The 22,871-nt window shown below is 42.7% G+C and overlaps 1 protein-coding gene across 12 annotated transcripts in view; it reads left to right on the top strand.

Moving 5' to 3' along the window:
* The window catches only part of PALM2AKAP2 (PALM2 and AKAP2 fusion), a 224,425-nt gene that overhangs the window by 141,761 nt on the left and 59,793 nt on the right, over positions 1–22,871 (top strand). The gene's annotated exons all lie outside the window — the stretch shown is intronic.

The following is a 22,871-nucleotide window of genomic DNA, read 5'->3' as shown; positions in this document are numbered from 1 at the left end:
TAGCCCCTAAGGGCCTTTCTAAAAGTGGCAGCAGGTGAGGGATGTGTAATCTTTTCTTCCCTTATCTCTTCCTTGCTCAGTTTCCTCCTCCCAGTAGCTAACACCTTCCCCCGCCCATGGGCATGGGTGGTCTCAGGAATTTCTCAGGGTGGGGGCAAACTGAAACACTGAAAGAGGAAGCAGGCTGAAAGAATCACACACAGAAAAAGTGAGAGGAATCGTGCCTTTACTTTTTTCCTCCTGTCTCAGGTTCTACAAATGCTAGAAGCTTGCTATTTATTTATTTTTAATGATACCTGGGACCTGGAGATTATGGTTCATCTGGTGAGGTGAGGGTGCAATTGCCCCACCCTACCCTTGGAACTCCATGCCCATGGGATTTGCAAGCATGTGTGAACCCTGAAGAGGGAGCTTCTGAGCTCATGGGTTGCAAAGAAGTGGCATGAAAAGGATTATGTGCACAATCAAATAGCAAATTAATTAGCAAGCGAGTAGGAAAACTTACTAGAATATTTGAAAACTCTGAACAGTTTGAAGACTCATGTTTCTGTCATTTCCATTTATTGATGGACTTGCTTCTATCCCATGGTAATTTGCTTTACCTATATTCCAAGTTCATTGCCTTTTTAGAATTTCTGTTCAACAAGCTATGTTTTATTTCCAAGTCTGACTTCCCTTTAAAACCTTTTAGGTTTGATAAATTAGCATCAGGAACCTGAAAATAATATAGACCACTTTTATTTCTGCATGTACTTTTACACTGCAATCTCATACACGTCTATAAGAATTAAGTCTTATTGAGTCCAGTGAGGCTTACTCACAGATAAGTAGGAATAGGATTGTACCCTTAGAAAGGTTATTTAATTCAGCCGAAGCTGTCAGCATTTTAGTGGTCAAGATTTAAGCAGGTGCTTGACTTTGGGTGGCTGCACCTTAAAAATCTGATGTTGTGATTTAAAGACCTAAAACCAGGGTAGTTTTTCTTCAATGGGATTGCTTTGGAGTTCATAGGCACAAAAGGAAAGATAAGGGATTGTATCGCATCCCTATGTGAAACCACATTCCTGTTGATAAATATTGCAGATCTGAGGTTCGCCGTGAGATACAGCAGCTACCCTACAGCCACAAGAGTGAGTTCATGGCATGAGGCAATTTTTAAGCTGGCGATTTCCTAGCTCAGAGCTCAGTCTGTTGACCAGACCACTTTATTTAGTCTATAAAAATTTTCTAGCACGCCCTTGAACCAAACAGTTCCCAGGATGCTGTCCAGTAATAACAACAATCAGAAAATGCACAAAAAACATATACAAAAAAAAAAGATCAAGCCAAAGTTAAGTACAATTAATCCCACTAGAGATATTTAAGCATGTGCTTAACTCCTCTTTCAAATTAATGCCAAACGAGTAACAAATTCCAAGATCGGTGGATCTCTAGTACCTGTGTTCTCTGCAAATATTGAAATTGAAATATTGAAATACTTTATTGTCACTTGTACAACTTGTATACAGTGAGATTACACGAGCACAAATATTAAGGTTGTATGGGCTGTGTTTAACTGAACACACTGTTTACCAAAAGGCTTGAAGGATTCCTTAGAAGCAGACCATCTCTCTGAAGTCTTAAGATCTTCCAAGGAAACCCTGCTGTTAATTCTTTGGTGGGGACATGGAAACAGTGACACTATGGAAGCAGACTTCCTTAATGGTGTCACCCACCCTTTGAAATACCCTTCTCTAGATAGTTCAAGAGGTAGAAACAGGAACCAGCTTTAAATGCCACTTAAAAGACAAACATGTTTACCCAAGCTTACCTGGATTCTGATTCCCAATTCTTAAAACTATTTCTTTTTCTTTTTGTGCATTGCTCATTGTTATCTATGGTATTACATATGATGTCATTCGGATTTTATTTAGCTTTTGAAAAGTGTCATTTGATGTTCTGCTTTATATGACTTTACTTTTCCTGTTACATTCTACATAAGCAATGTAGTGGTTTGTTTTTTATATTAAGTGGTTTTTATAAATTTAAGTTAAAAGGAGAGTTGCACATTAGTGTTAAAATCCTTGTCCGGAATGGGCACTGATGATGTGAATTGTTTATTGTGGTCACACTTTAACTAAATCACTTTAGCTCTGCAACTAGGGGTGTGGGGAGAGATTGAATACCTCTGTGTATATAAAACGACTGTTCAACAGAATGGAGATACTGTAGGAGATTGTTGTCTTCTGTATTGGAAAACCTGATTAACATTTCAGCATTGTGATGGAGCCCATTTGAGATTCCAGCACTATCTCAGCGCTTGGGCATGTGAATTGGTATTCATCCCTGGTGAATGTTTTGCAGAGGCTTCTCATATCTGTTAGGGATTTATTTCATTCTCACAGCTGTATTTTGTATTGACTCGACAGACAAAGGAACAATGCCCATTCTACGAAAGTATTTATTCTGTTGCTTAGCCACTCCTAACCCAACCACCCCATTTGGGTGGGGGGGTGCACTATAATACATATATTCCTAGTTCACAATGCATTTTAAGTCAATGCATGTAGAAGTGGCTGAAATGCTGGTGACGTATGCATTTAAGGTGTTTAGTATTCGGTGTACATATTCCAAAAAGTCAATGCATGGACTGCTTCCTACATGTTTTTTAAAAAACCAAAAATACTTTTATCTGAACTTAAACGTACAGCAGCCAATGATTTATTAAATAAATAAATAAATAAATAAATTACAGTGGTAGCTTGGTTTAAGAACAGCCCTGTTTAAAAACTATTCAGTTTACAAATTCCGCAAAACCGGAAGTAGTGTCCCGGTTTGCAAACTTTACCTTGGTCTAAGAACAGAATCCGAACAGTGGAAGGGCACTGGCAGCGGGAGGCCTCATTAGGGAAAGCACGCCTCGGTTTAAGAACAGTTTTGGTTTAAGAATGGACTTCCAGAACGGATTAAGTTCGTAAACTGAGGTACCACTGTATTCAGTTAATTAGTTTCCTAAAATATATTTCTATACCATGTAATCATGGTATATATATTTAGATTCCTTTAGATATATATTTTAGATATATATTTTAGAGAAACCACAAGCTTCTACAAAGTCTGGGAAACGGTCCTCATATTGTTAAAAATGTGGGGGGTGGGGGGGAGAGGAGAGGGCATGCAGAAGAAATTGCCATATTTTAAGTTGACGTGCTATCATCTTTACAGCAGATGTCCCAAATTTATTCATACCCCTCACCGACTGTAAGAAACGCTTTTTTTAAAAAAAGCTGAAGTTATTTTTGTAGCCACGAGAAATAACACAATCAGTTATTTAAGCAATAGATCTATTGGAGTAGCTATGCAAGTTATATTGAGAATTGAAAGAGCTATATAGACTCACAGATAGTGCTTATTAAACTTACTTGGGACAGGTATGGGGAATCTGCAGTCCTCCACGCTCTGGGCTCCAACTCATATCATCTCTCCCTTTTATACCTGACTTAAGGTGTTGAGTTCCTGCTTTCAGACCAATATGTTCCAGATCAATGAACAGTGTTTAAACTAACAGGGTCATGACAACAGCAAAATACAAAAGCACAGTAAAAACAGAAACAGAATGACAATGTTAGTGCTGACCTTTAAAGCCCTAAACGGCCTCGGCCTAAAGGAGTGTCTCCACCCCCATCATTCAGCCCGGACACTGAGGTCCATCTCCAAGGGCCTTCTGGTGGGTCTCTCACTGCAAGAAGTGAAGCTACAAGGAACCAGGCAGAGGGCCTTCTCAGTAGTTGCACCCACCCATCAGATGTCAAGGAAATAAACAACTATCTGACTTTTAGAAGACATCTGAGGCAACTTTAGGGAAGTTTTTAATGTTTGATGTTTTATCGTGTTTTTGATGTTCTGTTGGGAGCCGCCCAGAGTGGCTGGGGAAACCCAGCCAGATGGGTAGGGTATAAATAGTATATTATTATTATTATTATTATTATTATTATTATTATTATTATTACAGTGTCCAAGCAGAATTTAATACCCAAGTGAAAGCATAAAGATGTAAAACGTGAATGAAAAGGTCTTTACCTGATACCCAAAAAAAGGTTTGGACCTAGTGCCACAACTGAGAAGATCCTGTTCTGGGCTGCCTTTGAGGAAGTAATGGCCTGGTTCATGTAGGAAAAGATGACATTATCCTGGTCCTAGCCATCTAGGGCTTTAAAGTTATGAACCAACACATTGAACTAAACCTAGAAATGCGCTGGTAACCAGTACAAATATGTTAAGACTGGTGGTATGTGCCCAGTGCTGTTCAGTAATTTAGCAGCCATATCTTGTTCCAAATTTATAAACCAGCTTCACAGGCAGCCCCAGATACAATATACAAAAGGATGTTGGCAGAGCAGTAATAATTGTGGCCTAGGTGACCTTAGTTGGCATTGGTGGAAAGAGTTTTGTGACACTGAGGTTACTTAGGCTTCCAAAGTAGTCCCTCCCCAACACATGCACAGAAATTGCAAATCTGATCCTTAGGGGGAGGCAAAATCATTTTTGCCTTCCCCCCAACCTTTGAGCATATAACCCTCCATATCGCAAACTGCATTTGGAGTGCCCTCTGTTTCAAAGGCTGGGCAAAATTTGTTGCTTTTATTACCATGTTTCTCCTATTGAGAAAAGTTTAAATGTCTGCCAGAACTTCAGATAATATACAATTGGTTAGCCATGGTCTGTATCCCAAGTTATAGTCATTCACATCCAGGTATGTCCAGTTATATGCAGTTGGAGGGGGCGACTTGTTCCTGGACAGTTGCAAATTTGTTCCATGATCTTCCAGTAGAAACCACATCTACTTTTTTCCAACTCCTGGGCTGGATCTAGACACATCAAAGAAGCGTTTCAGTTTTAAAGCGTTGTAAATTTAAACAGGGGAGACCGGTAGAAAAAAAACAGGAGTCCACGTCGCCATCTGGTGGCACAATGTTATATCGCATATACAACGCATATACTGTAAATTGCTTTTTCTTTACTGGTCTAGCTGAGTCCCTGGACTATGGGGCTTCATTGATTTCAGACAATTCTGGAGATCAAGTGATGTAACTGGTGATGATGCTTCATTGCAAGCTTTTGCGAACCATTTGGGGGATATGGGGCTTAGCAGTGGATGCTTTTGCCCTTAATGTTGTTGTTCTGTAATTGGAACACTAGACCAGTTACACCTTTCTTTCTTTTTAAGATAACAGTTGTGTTTCCTGTTGGGTTTTAAAGCACCTGTCTTGATTGCTGTTTTAGATCATCCAGGTGAGCTGCTAAGTAAATTAACCATATTTACACATTCCTTTAAATAGCACAGATAAGCTGTACAAGTTCATAGGTTCAGCATGTACAGACTTTTTTTCTCCTCCAAACGTGTGTAATTTCAGTTGCAGCTTAAACTGGACAGGTTTGAGTTTGCTTGAATGATAGGAAGGGGCACTGATGGGATCAGTCGAGTACTAGAAGAGTATGTGACTATGGCAAGATGGAAGAGACAGAAAGCCAGAGACTTGTTCAAGTGTATCTAGAAAGCATTAGGTGGGGTGTCAATGTCTATTATGCTGGATAGAAATATGAGGAAGTGCCAGAGGTCCTGAAAATCTCAAGAGCTTATTCACGTGTAGCAGTAAAAATACTGCTAGTAAAATTCTAGTAAAAATACTGAGCATTTATTTATATAATGCTTACATAGTATTTAGTTTTCTTCATATACATTACTTTAGTAATCCTTACAGGAACCCTGTAAGGCAGGTCACAGTCATTATCCCATACTGCATATGAGAAGAAGGGAGGGAGAGAAAGAGAGAAAAGCTGAGATGAACATTGCCTATGATCACCCACTGAATGGCAAACTGAGGTTTTCTGCCATGTCATGTGTGAGATTAGAACCCAGGATATCCTGCCTCAGAACTCCAGTTCCTTAATTATCATTCTATACTGTAGCAGCTCTTTGGCCCTGGCAATAGTTTTCTCTTCAGGTGATTTACTCCCTGTGGCAGTGGTTTTCCCATGGGCCCCTGGGATGCCTTGAATGGTGGTCAGGGGTGCTGCAGGCAACACTGGCCTCTGCCCCCTCTTATGCCCTCTTGCATCTCTGCCTCCCAAAGGCCTGTGCAGCTGTTTGTTGCAGCAACCCTGTCTACAAGCTCTGCAGGCAAATGGTGCCTCTGGGGCTGGCCAGGGGGTGCTGGCTGCCAGGAGCTGAGGTGGCCTCGGAGTAAGCAAGCAAGTAAGTGGGTGAGTGAGCCCAGACAGCTGTTGGGAAGTCCTGGGCCCCTGTGGGGCAGTGTGAGGAGGCACCTCTCTTTGGGACAGGGAGGGCAGCTCAGAGACCAGGAGCGGCAGCAGCGGCTGCCCAGCTTGACTCCCAAGGAGAGGGGAGAGGAGAGGAAGCTGAGGGAACCCTCCTCAAGGGAGGGTGTTTGAAAAAGGGTGAGAGGCTGCCAGCTCTGCAGGCAAGGGGTGACATAACTGGGCTCCTGAGCCCCACAGGGGTGCCATGAAAAGAATGTCACAGGAGCTGTGGACTTTACCGGTGGAATGAATCAAGGAAGTTGTTATGATGCGTCAGTTCACATGTAACTTCAAACCATGGTTAGGCACTGCATGACTGAACCTTGAACCCATGCCATCCCCCTCATCTCTTCCTCTTCTTGTACTGGCCTTAAATAGTTACTTCCTTGTTTGTCAATACACCTGCATTGGTGAGTTGTGGTTGGTGCTTGCCCTGCAAGCTGTGATCGCAAACCAGAAAATGGAAACCCTGGTTTGCTGTTTTGGATGCAACGGCAAACTGTGGTTTGCCCCAAACTAGAAAGCAGATTATAAGAAAATGGTCAAAAGTGATAACTGAATTCTGGGCCATGGACACATTGGTCAAGTTCTTGCTCTGTAACTGATAAAGCCTGTTGGGATTCCTTAGCCAGTCAGTGTGCAATTTTAAGCAGGGAAAGGATTCATTAATTTAAGTCTTACTTTTTCAAAGCTGTCTCAGCATTGGGAGTCAGTACGTAAGCTGAATGCACAGCTTTGTATTAGTAGGCTGTGCATATACTTTATTTATGGCAAGCTTCACTGGAAAATGACATGCCTTTGTAACATGCAAAGTGCAATACCCACAATTATCTCTTCTATTGCCACTTTCACTGTGATTTTTCCTTTTCAACATTCCCTTGGAAATACCGATTTGCAGATAGACAATTCAGGCACACCAGCAATTAACTCATTTTCAGTCACAAAATGAGCAGTTTTGTTCAGGCGTCTAACTATTGCAAGCTTCTGTTTATTTCCTTTGAGATGTTGCCTACCATAGCTTCCAGTTTATTTAACTTCCTCACATATGCTAATGTAAATTAAAACAGTACAGGTCCTACCTACAAACACTGAACAAAGCAACAGTAACAAAATTGTTTTGCTTTATGTGATCTTAGTAATACATTTAATCTTGTGTAAAAAATAGAAAAGGAAGGCGAATGTGTTTGAAGTTGCTGGCTATGGAAATGTCTAGAACAATTACTTTTAAAGAACCTGGAATAGCTCAGTTGGTAGAGCATGAGACTCTTAATCTCAGGGTTGTAGGTTTGAGTCCCATGATGGGTGAAATATTCCTGCATTGTAGAGGGTTGGACTAGAAGACCCTCGTTGTCTCTTCCAACTCTACAATTCCATGAGTCTATGAACATGTTTTTTAAAAACAACAACAACAAATACCGCCTACAAATTTCAGTAGGATGCAAACCTCGTTCCTAAACCTGATTGGAATCTCACCTAAGAGTGCAGTCCTAAACCCACTTACCTGGGAGTAAGCCTCACAGTTGGATTTACTTCTGAGTAGACATGTTTAGGATTGTGCAGCAAATTCCTTTTTACCTTCAACTTTCCTTTTATGCTTCAGTGTAGTCAGAACAATCGCAACACCCCTACCATATAATGATGACTGAGCTAGATCGGTAAAGAAAAAGCGATTTATATGCTTTGTATATGTGATATAGGGACGCAGGTGGCGCTGTGGGTTAAACCACAGAGCCTAGGACTTGCTGATCAGAAGGTTGGCGGTTCGAAGCCCTGCAACGGGGTGAGCTCCCATTGCTTGGTCCCTGCTCCTGCCAACCTAGCAATTTGAAAGCACGTCAAAGTGCAAGTAGATAAATAGGCACCGCTCCAGCGGGAAGGTAAACAGCGTTTCCATGTGCTGGTTCGCCAGAAGCAGCTTAGTCATGCTGGCCACATGACCCGGAAGCTGTATGCGGACAAACGCCAGCTCCCTCAGCCAATAAAGCGAGATGAGCGCCGCAACCCCAGAGTCGGCCACGACTGGACCTAATGGTCAGGGGTCCCTTTACCTTTATATGTGATATAACATTGTGCCATCAGATGGCTCTGTGGAGTCTTATATCTCTCTACCTGTTTTCCCTGTTTAAATTTACAATGCATTTAACTGAAACGCTTCATTGATTTGTCCAGATCCAGCCCCAGTTTCCAGGCTATGATTTTCTTACACTTGGATATATTCAGGAGTAGAAAGAAGCATTTCATGGAGGTAACTGCTTTCAGTGGCTATTGGCCATGATGGCTGTGCTCTGCCTCCATAGGCAGTATCCTTCTGAATGCCAGTTGCCGGAAACCACCAAAGAGGGTTGTGCTCTTGCACACTGGTCCTGCTTTTGGGCTTTGCAGAAGCATCTGGTTGGCCACTGTGAGACTAGCATGCTGGACTAGGCGGGCCATTGGCTTTATCTACCAGGCTCCTCTTATGAAAGATCTGTACAATATTATGTGTGGTATGGAGAAAGTGGTATTTCTCACAATACCAAGAACCCAGGTTCATCCAATGAAGCCAAATATTGGTAGATTCCAGACACACAAAAGGAAGTACTTTTTCACACAGAGCCTAGTTAAAACTACGGATGTCACTAGCAGAAGGTGCAGTGATGGCCCCCAACTTGGATGGATTTTAAGGGGGTTAAGACAAAGTCTGTCCGTGGCTACTAGTCATGATGGCTGTGTACTGCAGCTAGTATCAAAGATGCTATACTTCTGAATGCCTGTTGCTTGGGGACACAAATGGTTGCCAGGGTTTGAAACTAGCCAGGCACCAGACATGTTGTGCACCTTCCTTTCGATCACTTGCAACCAAGTGAAGGTGCCAGGGTGGCGCCTGACAGCTCCACCACCTGGAGGTGCATGCCTGGGGATCATTGGATCTGGACTGTTTTTACACACTAATACCCCACCCTGTAGAATTCTATCAGTTATGTTTTATCTGCACAGTCAGAATGAATTTCTGGAACCGAAATGCTTTTTCTGTGCTGCCTGAGCAGGAGCAGTCACCATTAAGAAAAAGAGGTTGGAATAGGCCAATATATGTGGACTGTCCCTGGACCAAGTGACTTTTCTTCTTTTAAGTTCTCAAAGCACTTAACCCAGCTCAGGATTGTCATCTGAACTAGCCAGATGTTTATAACTGAGAATCAATCACAGTCAGCTATCATTTGAAAAATAAGACTTTAGAGCAGCCTTTTTCAACCTGTGGGTCCCCAGATGTTGTTGAACTACAACTCCCATCACCCCTAGCTAGCAAGGCCAGAGCTCAGGGATGATGGGAGTTGTAGTCCAACAACATCTGGGGACCCCCCAGGTTGAGAACCGCTGCTTTAGAGCCATCTTGCCTCCAAATGGCAACTAAGCATTCCATTTTGGTGGCTATAATCGTGGTTTAAGGAGCCATTTGGCCCCTAGCTTATATATCTGAGTTTCTAACACTGCATTGGTAGAACTCACGTGCTACTTGTGGTCTTTCCGTTGGCATCTGATTGGCTACTGTGAAAACAGGATTCACACCTGTAGTACACCGAAGCTGCCAGCCTGGGAGCTCCTCTGACGTTGCCACCACCCCACCCTGTCCCAGTGAGTTCCAGCATTTCCATTCCATCCATCTCACACATTACTGCTGTTTGCCCCAATTTTCCCGTTAAATTTAGAAAAAGGGCACAGTGGAGACTGAGAGCGACCTGAAAAATAATCGCTCTCCCTGGTGCATTTCAGGATTCTTCCATCTCATTCTGCTACATGTGTAGTCAAGGCTCTGGTTCTATACTGAAGTGAAACTAAGGATACCCTCTAATGCCAGGCAAGACTAGTGGGGAAGTTCAAGGACCAGGTTTGCACTGAAGTAAATTAGACAGCCAGTTAATTGGTCCCAAAGCCAACGTAGCTGTCATGTTCACCAGAACCTCGCAAAGAAAATACAGTGGTACCTCAGGTTACATACGCTTCAGGTTACATACTCCGCTAACCCAGAAATAGTGCTTCAGGTTAAGAACTTTGCTTCAGGATGAGAACAGAAATCGTGCTCTGGCGGCGCGGCAGCAGCAGGAGGCCCCATTAGCTAAAGTGGTGCTTCAGGTTAAGAACAGTTTCAGGTTAAGTACGGACCTCCGGAACGAATTAAGTACTTAAGCCGAGGTACACACATTTCCTGGCCACCAGATAGATAACTCCTTGTGCAACTAGCATATCCATACAGAAGCTCAGTTGTGCAGAGGTTCTGTTTGTACAATTTAATCAGAAAGGAAGAATTGCACAGATGTGGCATAGCAAGGTACAGAGACTGTTCCTGTTACTCAGCATTCTGATGTTCTGCTCATCCCCGCTGGATATATGAAGCAGGGCTATCTGAAGCCATTTTTGTATTTTCACATCCTAATGGATGTTTCAGATCTTTTCAGAGCAGAACCCTGATAGCAGGGGTGGATAACCTTATGGTGCTCCAGATGTTGTTTGACTCTAGCTCTCTCATCAGCCCCAGATAGCATGGCCAAATGAGTATGTAGTCCAGCAGCATTATGTAGGGCTACAGGTTCGCCACTCCTGATTTATGATGCCCTTCGATATTGGGAGTAATGGATCTTCAAACAAAGCTCTTAATATTTCATTTCAGTCCAGAGGTGCATGTGCACCGCAAGGCATACAGAGTTCCTCCATGCACAGGCCTTCCATATTCATTTCAGTGCGAAAAAGCTGAAAACAAAGGCATACATGTATAAAAGTGAATTAGAAACAAGCTGGGGAGATGGGCTTGCATCTTCAGCCTGTTGCTAATCACAGGGTTGTTTAGAAGCACAGAATGAGAAAAAGGCTATATAGCTATCTTTTGTTTGATCAAAATATCTGCTCACTGTTCATTAATTCTGAATTCCTAGTTTAATTTCCTGTTCCTCAAGTATTTGCCTTAGACTCATCTCTTCTAATCCAAGCTATAACTGCTCTAAAAACTCAAACTCATAACTTGGAAGTGTGGGGAAGGACAGTTGCAATCATTTAAAGAAACAATAGTAAATATATGCATTATATTAAAATAGTCATTTTTGGAAGGTGAGAATAAAGGAATTTCCTCCTCCACCCTCGCCGTTGCTAAGCTGTAATCTAATATTGTCGAAAAGGCGGGAGGAGGGAGGAAGGAATAGAGAGGTCTCACTTATCCTCAGGATATCGCTTTGTGTTTTCAGTCTGAAGCTCCTAAGGTTACAATTCTTGCCAAAAGCATTTAAAAAAACAAAACAAAAACAAAACATGGTTATAGCTGAATGGTTGGGGATTTATTTTTTTTACCAAAAAGCCACTTGAATTGAATGGGCACACACTACTGTTAATTTTAGAGTATTTGGTTATTTATTTCATACTCCAGTGCCAATTAAATATTATATTTGTGCTCTTTATGTCCAGAATTTCATAAAATGGCATTTCGATAGAAATAATTATAATTATGCATTTATTTATTTTTTAAGATGTTTGACAGGGGTATCCCAATTACAGTTCAATTCCATGTCCTCATCTTAATGCCAAATTACACAGGATCCTGTTGCAGAGAGTTCACCAGGGTCCAGGGTTCGAAATTAGCAGGGTGCCAAGCTCATTTTGCGCCTGAAGATTCTCCCATTTGCATGCACCTCAAAAAGTCTGGTTGCCATTATTATTTTTTTGTGGCTGGCTGGCACTCAAGGATTACTGAAATGTATGTGCTTTGAAGCCTCGAAGTATATGTTTAGGATAGACAATATGTTAAGGAGTTTAACAATAAAGAGTAGAGTGTTTTGAAAACTAAAGTACGGTACCAATATTTTTATTGTAAGCACCAAATTAAACATGTATTGAAAATTTCTGCTAAAAATGTGATATTAACAATGTGTCACTTATGTGAATCATGTATTAGTTCATGCTTAACAAAATAATAAGTAAAAAGTGTTGCAAGGAAATACTAAGTTATAAAATGACAAAAAAGGGAAAGATGTAAGTTAGGCAGAGCCAGTCCAAAACATTTTGCTGCCTGAGGCACACAAGATTCCCACCCTTGTACAGAAGCTGCCTGAACGGCCACCAAGTCTTTCCCTCAACGATGGCTTTGGGAAAGTGTATCTGAGGGCAGCAAGCTCACTTAGAGGGTGCAGGAGATGCTCTAAGACCTTGCTGCTGCTCCTTCTCCCCACCACCCCACATCTGCTCCTGGAGATGACTGCCTCGCTCTCCTGCCATTTGGTACTCAGCGAGGAACCACATAGTGCAGAGATTTTCAACCTTTATGAGTCCACAGCTCCCTTGACCAACTACATTCTTTCTGTGGCACCCCTGTGGGGCTCAGGAGCCCTGTTATGTCACCTTTTGCCTGCAGAGCTGGCAGCCCCTCACCCTTTCTCACACCCCTCCCTTTTGGAGTGTTCCCTCAGCCTCCTCTCCTCTCCCCTGTCCTTGGGAGTCTTCTTCACACAGCCCCACAGGGGCCTGGGACTTGTCTGTTCATTCCCAACAGCAAGGGCTGGCAGACTGGCTGGCTGGGCTTCCTTGCCTGCTTGCTTACTCCAAAGCTGCCTCTGCTCCTGGCAACCAGCACCCTTTTGCCAGTCCCAGTGGCACCATTTGCCTGGGGAGCTTGTAGCCAGGGCTGCTGCTGCAACAAATAGCCACACAAGCCTTTGGGAGGCAGAGACGTGAGAGGGCATCAGAGGAAGGAGGGAAGGAAAGAGGGACAGAGGCCAGTGTTGCCCGCATCACCTCTGACCATCATTCAAGGCACCCCAGGGAGCTACGGCACACTGGTTGAAACCACAGACATAGTGTGTTTTTACAGTTGTGACTAGGTATGACATGTTGCTTGCACTGGATGCCCCTCTGAAGCTGACTGACATGGCATCAGAGTGGCAACTTCTAACGATAGAAGTTTGTGGTTAAATATATGTCTCTGAAGTTTGTTGTGTATTGCTTATCTTGGGTTAAAATCTGCACATTGCATTAGTGTAGTTGTAATTTTATACGCTAATAGGTATACCTTTCCTTCTGCCATGCCTGATTCAATTCTTCCATGCCTTGCTTCTCTTTTAGTTAACCTTCCTGTATCTCCCTTTTTCCTGATACTTTACCAATCCATTAGAATTTGTTCACTCTTGTCCTACGGGGACTTACTTTGTGGAAGTTCATCAGATCTTCAGAGCTTCACTTGGGAACCATGCTTCTGATCTCAGTCCAATAAAGCATGATTTATTAGACTGAGAACGCACAATTTGCCTTCTTCACCTTCTCACCTGAGGAACTGTGGTTCAACTCCCAACACCAAACCAGGCTACCCAATCCACTGGTTGATTCTGATATTCAGACTTGTAAGAAGAAATTAAACTACAGTATAATTTCCTGCCTTTGATGAAACACGAAACTATGGTTTAATAAACCTCTTAAAATGTTTCGTGTTGTTCACCTGCTAAACTGTGGCAGGTGAAACTTGATAACTGTTTTGCAAAATTGAGCTGCCATGTGAGAAACATGGTTGTTTGTGTGTGTGTGTGTGTGTGTGTGTGTGTGTGTGTGTGTCAGTTCTCAGATTGCAAAATCCAATAGGAAAGCACCATTGCATGCCAACTTCTAGCATACTGCCAGCATCAAATGGTAAGAGTTCTGGAACTTTCATGTAAAAGTTGCTTTATTCAAGAAGAGGAAAATAACCCTTCGGCCTCTCCCACCGCATTAAGACAGGATTTCTGTTATCTTTTCAGCCCTGAATAGTGGTCCCCCAAGTCATCTTTAATGAGGGTGGGGAAATCACTTTGCTACAATTAATTACCCACAGCCTCTGGACATATAGAAAAGCCAACTCACAACCACTAGAGAATTATGTTTAAAATTTGCCTTTTGTACTGCTTGAAATAAATAGCATAGCATAGTATAGCATGGTTTTTGTCCAGGGGTGTGTCTGTTGTGACCCAAACAAATAAAACACTTCCTCCGTTTTGGGTGGGGTACCAAAGAAAGGCCTTCTGCAGATGCAGAATTAATGAGATGTTGTTGATTTTGGGTGGTGGAGGGGAGGAACCGAATTAGAGGAAATGTGAGTGTTTCCTTGCACAGTCTTGGATGATGACGACAGGAAGCAACTGTTTTGGTGACCGGATTGGATCATGTAACTCTATGTACAAGGAATCCGGTAGGAGAGGCTGAGAACATTCCATATCACAACAGCATGGGATCATGAGACCAACTACATCCCAACCTTTAGTCCCACTGGCTGGATAATTGAGTTATATAAATAAATGGTTAAGTTATCAATGCCTCTGATGCAAATGTTTAAAATGTACAGTGGTACCTTGGGTTACATATGCTTCAAGTTACATACGCTTCAGGTTACACACTCCACTAACCCAGAAATAGTGCTTCAGGTTGCTTTAGGATAAGAACAGAAATCGGTCTCTGGCGGCGCAGCAGCAGCAGGAGGCCCCATTAGCTAAAGTGGTGCTCCAGGTTAAGAACAGTTTCAGGTTAAGAACGCACCTCCGGAACGAATTAAGTACTTAACCCGAGGTACCACTGTATTTTTAAACCCTTTATTTTGTGCTAACTTTTGCTAAGTTTGGATTTCCCCCTTTTTAGAAAAGCTATCCATCTTAAAATAGATCTCTATACATGCAGGGATTTTGTATTGTTTTGTTTCAAGAGGCATATGTTTTTAAATGATAATGTTGCTGCCATTTATCAGGCTGGGTTTTTGTTTTTGTTTGAGCTTGCTGTACGCATTGTATTTTCATGACCTTGTGAGCTGCCTTGAGTCTGCTGTGCCCTAAAAGGCAGCCTATAAATGATTTTATAAATTATAGCCCCACCACAGTTATGCTGAGAGACAGCAGCAATTGGAGGAATTTCAAGACTTGGACAGCCAAGGGCTCTGTAATTGGACATATTCAGACTTACGCGTGCAGAGAATAGGTAAGCTTGGGAGTGTCAAAGTTTTAGCTTTGTTTACTAAATACAAGTAAAAAATATATGCTAATTTAGATAATTCCTTTAGCATTACCTAGAAAATTTCATGATGCATATACAGTATAAAATTTGCCAGTGCAAAGGATTTTCCCCCAGAACAGCAACACTGATGAAGGTCAAGCTGGGGTTCATACTTGAAAGATGATTCTATTTTTTTATTTTTTTAATTAATTTCCCAATATTTACTCAATAATACCACAGTTTTGCCAATTATACAGATCCCAATTAATATCAAAACAATTCCTTTTAATCCCAAATGTATTCAATTTAATCAAAGTGGTTTCTCATGCTCCTTGATCAATGTTTTCTGTCCAGTTCTTATATTGCTGTGGTTCATATTTTTTATTAACATCTAATTACATTTCAGTTGGTATATTAATCATTAAGATAAAAGCTGCATTTTTAGCGATTACTCTTCATGTTAATGCCCTATCTATCTTTCCATAGGATTTCAAATGAGGTGCTCTAATTATTTTCCTTATATCATACTTGCAGTTGGCATTCGTTCACTGTTACTAAGGAACTTAAAAAGCTGAAATTTTTCCACAGAAAGATAAAGCACGGGGGCGGGGGAATCCGCCCCCATATCGTTCACCCTCATGTTCAGAGGAGAGAAAACTACGACATGGATTGCATATGTGAAACAAGTCCTCTTGAACACTTCTGCTTTGATTAATACAATGCTATTTCTTTCGCTGATTTTAAATATACTGAATGAACTTAACTAGCTTAAGTCCCAAATTCTGTCAAAAGATTCTTTATCGAATTAGATTTGGTGACTTTGAGAATATGCTAATTAAAAATTTGCATAGGAATTGAAAGAGCAAATAATTCGGCTGGCAGCATTAAATGTGAAATGCTGATCCAAAATTATGCTTGCCCTATGGAGATTTAAGCAGCCCACTCTTTGGTGAGGAGGAGGTCGCATACCAAAGACATAAGCTCAAAGGCAGTGGAAGAGGTTTAGAGTGCAGTTAATTTTGTCTACAGATATGGCACCAATTCTTTTGTTAGGGTAGAACTGGCCGGCTGTTAAGTAACCAATTTGTGACTTAATTTGTGGCACATTATTTATTTTCATAATTTATATCCCATCCTTTCAACAAACATTTCATGCTAACATGTAGAGGCAGAACAAAAGATAACAGTGTTCAAAAGAACTAAAAGCTTTTTAAAATCATCATCATCATGGCATGGGTAGGTCAGTTGGTTACAGCATGTTGCTGATAATGTCAAGGTTGCAAGATTGATCCCCACATGGGACAGTTGCATATTCCGGCACTGCAGGGGGTTGGGTTAGACCAGGGTTACCCCAGACTTGGGTCTCCAGCTGTTTTTTGGACTACAGTTCCCATCATCTGTTACTACTGGTCCTGCTAACTAGGGATGATGGGAGTTGTAGTTCAAGAACAGCTGGAGACCCAAGTTTGGGAAACTGTGGACTAGATGATTCTCAGGATCCATTGCAACGCTGCAGTTCTTTGATTCTATGAATCTAATTTAGAACAGAATCACAAAGCTGTTTAAAAGTTCAGAAATTAGAAGTTTTTCAAAAGCTTAAGAAACATGCCTAAAATAGCACTGTTAAGGCAATTGGTTCATCTTCTCACCCACTGCTGTCTGCTCTGGCTGACAGTGATTTTCCAGGGTCTCAGTCAAGGGCAGGGGTCAGCAAACATTTTCAGCAGGGGCCGGTCCACTGTCCCTCAGACCTTGTGGGGGGCCGGACTATGTTTTGAAGAAAAATAATAATGAACGAATTCCTATACCCCACAAATAACCCAGAGATGCATTTTAAATAAAAGGACACATTCTACTCATGTAAAAACACACTGATTCCCGGACCGTCCATGGACTGGATTTAGAAGGCAATTGGGCCAGATCCGGTCCCTGGGCCTTAGTTTGCCTATGGTCAAGGGCATTCCCAGTCATGCCACATGAGTTGCTTTTAAATAAGATGCTAGGGAATGAACATGGAACCTTCTCTGTGCAAGTTATGCGCTATGCCACTGACCTGTGGTCCCTGTAGTGGCCTTTCATTGCGCGGAGAGGGGGGGATTTTTCTGTAAATGTAATTAATACCTTGGCAGAAATACATTGTGATCTCATGAGACGTAGATAATTCAAACAATTTTTATTGCAAGTAATCAAACCTTAGCATACAGAAATGTTGCTGTGATCCATGGATTTTTAACAGGGAACTACAGGGTTTTTCTTGGGACTCAGCTACATGGGCAAAGAAAAAATGCTTCATATGTGTTGTTTATGCATTCTAACACTGTGACACCAGATGGCGCTGTGGAGTCCCCATTTTGCTGACCCGATTTTTCATACAAAAGTTTGGCAACGTGTTTAACTGAAACGCTTCTTTGATGTGTCTAGAGATCCAGCCTTGGTGCGGTGTGGAAAACAACTGTAATTGTAGGCATGGTCTTAGTTCTTCCCTCCCTTGACGTGTGGCCTTCCGACCTTTCTAACACTACCATATAACCATTTCTTGTTAATATCGCTCCTGGCATTTACCTTTTAAACTTAAATTTTCAGTGTGACATTTTGCTTTTGTTCAGCTCTAATCTTTAGCTCTTGCTGCTTCACCTGGAAATTCCTATGTTCACTTGTGTGTAGCTCTGCCTCCAACTTATGCTGCAGAAAATGTCAAGAGAGCAGGTGGAACTAGCAAATGCCATTTCCTTTCTATGCAGACGAGAATAAAATGCTAAATGGTTCTATACGTGAAATGTTTGCTTTGCAACTGTCTCCCACCCTCTGGCATCAGATTTGAGATATTCAATAGGCTACCTACATTATTATTCTACCACGAGTTCTTGCTCCAGGCTACGCGAGAAATTACATTCCAAATGAACCCGCATGTGTATGGCTCCCATGCTCTCCTACATGAGCACCAGCGTGCATGGCCAATAGTCAGGGATAATGGGAGTTGTAGTCTAGCATCTTATGGTAAAAAAGGTAAAGGACCCCTGGATGGTTAAGTCCAGTCAAAGGCGACTATGGGGTTGCAGCGCTCATCTCGCTTTCAAGCCAAGGGAGCCAGCATTTGTCCACAGACAGCTTTCCGGGTCATGTGGCCAGCATGACTAAACCACTTCTGGCGCAACAGAACACTGTGACGGAAACCAGTGCGCACAGAAATGCTGTTTACCTTCCCACCACAGCAATACCTATTTATCTGCTTGCACTGGCGTGCTTTCGAACTGCTAGGTTGGCAGGAGCTGGGACAGAGCTCACCCTGTTGTGCAGATTCGAACCGCCAACCTTCTGATCGGCAAGCCCAAGAGGCTCAGTGGTTTAGACCACAGCGCCACCCGCATCTTATGGAGGGCCACAGCTTCCCCACACTTGCTCTACAAGAGGCTTATAATGCACCCTTTGGAAAGTACTGATCTACTCAGTACTTGCATTTTGTCAAACTTTCAAAGGAATGGATTGAGGATTGCAAACCTATAGTGATCTTAAATTAGAATCAGAACCACATCTAAGGTGGAGCTGATATAAAGACAGCTTGTTTCATAATACCATAGGGAAAGTTATTGTGTGTTCACAATAGTCAGCATCTGCATCAAAACACTGTAATACAGTGGTACCTCGGGTTACATACGCTTCAGGTTAGATACGCTTCAGGTTACAGACTCCGCTAACCCAGAAATATTACCTCGGGTTAAGAACTTTGTTTCAGGATGAGAACAGAAATTGTGCAGTGGATGCGCAGCAGCAGGAGGAGGCCCCATTAGCTAAAGTGGTGCTTCAGGTTAAGAAAAGTTTCAGGTTAAGAACAGACCTTCAGAACGAATTAAGTTCTTAACCCGAGGTACCACTGTATATAAATAGCTGAGCTACATTGAGTTACTGTCAAACTGTCAAAACATGGGGTGTTTGTAATATTGGTGTTTCTCCCCAGGTTTACACATCTTTTATACCGTTCATCATCTTTAAGGAATCTAGACCCATCTAAAAGTTGCAAAATTCCTATTGACGCAAAAAGTGGGACAATCATGATCTTACAGGACAGGCGGCAGGATTATTTCGAAAGAAAATAATCTCTGAATGATGACAATAGCCAAAATGAATTTAAGTGGAAAAAAGATATCTTAATGTGTTTATATGACCTTAAGGTGTTTATTTGACTCTTACATGAGTTGTACAGCCCATCCCCTTTCTTGACTGGAAATGCATAATGATACTCTGGTAAAGCTCTCCTGTAATAAATATAGGTTAGAGGTCAGTTTCTAACCATCAGAAGAGTGAAACTCTGAAACACTTTCAAATAATGGAGCATGTGTTTTAATTTGATGGCACAGTGTTGGTTTTGTAGGCCATTCTCTCTAATAAGAGAAAGACATGGCTGGAGGGGTGGATAAGTTATGGCGTGGATTGTCCTTTTAAAGAGCTGAGAACAGTTAATATTCCTTTTTGTAGGTGTGTAAATGCTTGGGTCAGAATTCTTTTCTGCCAGGATGTTAGCCCTCTTCAGGCATTCAGCTAGATTAAAAAGGTAAAGGGACCCCCGACCATTAGGTCCAGTCGTGACCGACTCTGGGGTTGAGGTGCTCATCTCGCTTTATTGGCCGAGGGAGCCGGCATACAGCTTCCGGGTCATGTGGCCAGCATGTCTAAGCCGCTTCTGGCGAACCAGAGCAGAGCACGGGAACGCTGTTTACCTTCCCGCCGGAGCGGTACCTATTTATCTGCTTGCACTTTGACGTGCTTTCCAACTGCTAGGTTGGCAGGAGCAGGGACCGAGCAACAGGAGCTCACCCCGTCGCAGGTATTCAAACCGCCAACCTTCTGATCAGCAAGTCCTAGGCTCTGTAGTTTAACCCACAGCGCTACCCGCGTCCCATTCAGCCAGATTACTTAAGGGTAAATATACCCTTATAGAGGGATGGGAGCACTCAAGTCATCCCTGCCCCAATGGCACTGAACATGTTCCCTCCACTCTCTTTTCATATATATATATATATATATATATATATATATATATATATGCTATTTCAAATTCTCATCTGTTCCCACTCCCTCCAATACAATTTCTTTATCATTTTTCTTCTACTACACCTATCTCAAACCCTGCCCATAATTTCATTTGTTTTAGGTTCTATGCCAAGTAGTCCAAAAAGGGGCCTCCATTCTTCCACAAACAGTTCATCCTTTTTGCGTGCTGAGGTCCCCCAAAACACCCCTACCCCAATAACTCACACATCACTCATAAATTTTTGTTTAAGGTTTTTGGCATAATTTTGGCCACAACTTTATTAAACATACAAATTGTGAGTGGTTGCTTAGGCACTGGTTATGACTATCTGTCCCCCCCCCCCCCCCGCCTTGGGGGACAGCACTGACTCCCGGATTCCAGCGAAAGCCAGTGTGGAGGAACAAGATCAGGGATAACTGGCGCTGCGGCACAGACCCTCAGCTTCTCCCCGCATGCTCCCAGGGGCTTACACGGCCCAAACCCGATTCCAGGGGTTTGGACGAAAGGATGGTAAGCCCCTGAATTCCTTTAACGGAATTCCCGTGCAGCAGCAACATTGGAGGGGCAGGCATAGCCAATCCATACCCCTCCACCAACCAATTTAAACCAATGCCTAACCGCCAACCTTACAAGTTGTGACGATTTGCTACGCAGTAGGCAAAAACCAAATGGCACACACTAATTAGCCAAATGGAAAAATTCCTACCAGGCCCCCGCACCAAGGCGGACGACCCCATGACAGCCAAAGCAAGGTCAAAGCACAAGCCCAAACAAGGGAGGGCGGGCAGGTGATCTGGTGCCCACAGCGAAAGAGAAAGCAGCTTGCTGTGAACCTTGTTTAAATAACCTCTGTTAGCACCCCCAAATTGGCAACATCAAATTTTCCCCAGCAACACCAACCACCAATCCAAGCCAGGCCCCTTCAATCTATCCTGCCTGGCAACTACGGGGTGCTTTGCCTGGCCCCATCCGCAACACGTGCTCTCCTTTAGTGAGAACACGCTGTATCACTCTATATTGCTGTCAGCATTGCTGTTTCTGCATAGTCTGTAACTTTTAAAACATGTTCCCTCCACCTGCGACCTTCATGTGTTAAGCAGAGAAGTCTGAAGTAGGTTTGTAAGCTGGTTTCCTGACATTGTAAGGGTGATTTTAAGCACATTTAGGCGAACACCCTTACAAAACCTCATCAGGCCTTTGTGCTAAACATGAGAAGATTGAGGGTGGAGGAGGCACTAATGGCGAGTTTGGAGTTATTGCTGACAGGCCTACCCCCATCCCTCTCCAAACTTTTGCCCTCGTGTGTCCGAGCTGAATGCCTGAAGTGAATTACTGAGAATCCTTGATCTGCAATAGTAGTCTCAGGTTTCTGCTAGAAATTATACAAGTGCCTTTCTCTGAACATTTCTTTCGTGTGTGCATATCCTCCAACATTTTTCCAATGATGTTGATTATGGTGGTTTTACTATTTATACTTCACAAATCTGACTGGGTTGCCCCACTCTGGGCAGCTTCCAACATATATAAAAACATAATAAAACTTTAAACTTTTTTTAAAAAACCTTCCCTAAACAGTCATACCTCGAGTTGAATGGGCTTCGGGTTGAGAGCGTTTAAGTTGCGCTCCGCAGCAACCCGGAAGTAACAGAGCATGTTACTTTCAGATTTCGCTGCTTGCGCATGTGCAGACGCTCAAAATGACATCACGCTCATGCGCGGAAGCGGCAAAATGCGACCCACGCTTGCACAGACGCGCTGTCGCGTCTTGCGTTCCATTCGGGATGCGAACGGGGCTCCAGAACGAATCCCGTTCACATCCCGAGGTACCGCTGTACAGGGTTGCCTTCAGGTAGCTCGGGGGTCGGACAGCCCTGACACCTCCCAACATTTCTCCCATGAAAATAGGAAAAGTGGGACATTCTGGGATCAGATGAGAAACCAGGATGATTCTGTAAATCCGGGACTGTCGCTGGAAAATAGGGACACTTGGAGGGTCTATGTGGCTGGGCCGTGAGGCAGAGTGCCAGCCAATGGCACCTGTGGGTACACCTGCGGGTAAACTATCCTAATGTAGCTGAAGAGGGTTTTCATCATGGCTATCTTGGCAGCAGGTAAGCTCCATGCAAGTGTGTCCATGATTGTAGCTTGTGGCTAGAATCTTGTGCACAGTAACATGTACTCAAGTATTCATTGAGGTCTGTGAGATAATATTTCAGCATATGTAGATGGGTTTAGGATTGCAAGCCTAACAGGCAGAGATGATGGGAGTGTGCTTAAGTTTGGAGACTTTGAGAAGGATATTCCCCCCCCTTTTTTTTTTTTGAAGGGGAAGAGAAATCCCTAGTTGGGATTACGTGCTGAGAAATGTGTTCATACTGCAAGGTTTATCTTGTTTTGATGATATTTCACTTGAATCTCTCCTTAGAAACCAACAGAGCACTTCCTCTCTGGCTCTGCAGAGCTATTCTTAAACAATGCTAATCAACAAGTGGCAGGATTTTCCTCATAAACACATCTTCTAGGAGGTAAAGTCAGGGCACTTAGGCTACACAGCACACATTCCAGCTGCAAAGTCAAG

Source organism: Podarcis pityusensis (genome assembly GCF_964106645.2).
Source record: "Podarcis pityusensis genome assembly, chromosome: 17".
In the NCBI taxonomy this organism is placed as follows: Eukaryota; Metazoa; Chordata; class Lepidosauria; order Squamata; family Lacertidae; genus Podarcis; species Podarcis pityusensis.
Note: the sequence above shows the minus strand (reverse complement) of the source record. Positions and strands in the feature narration are given on the sequence as shown.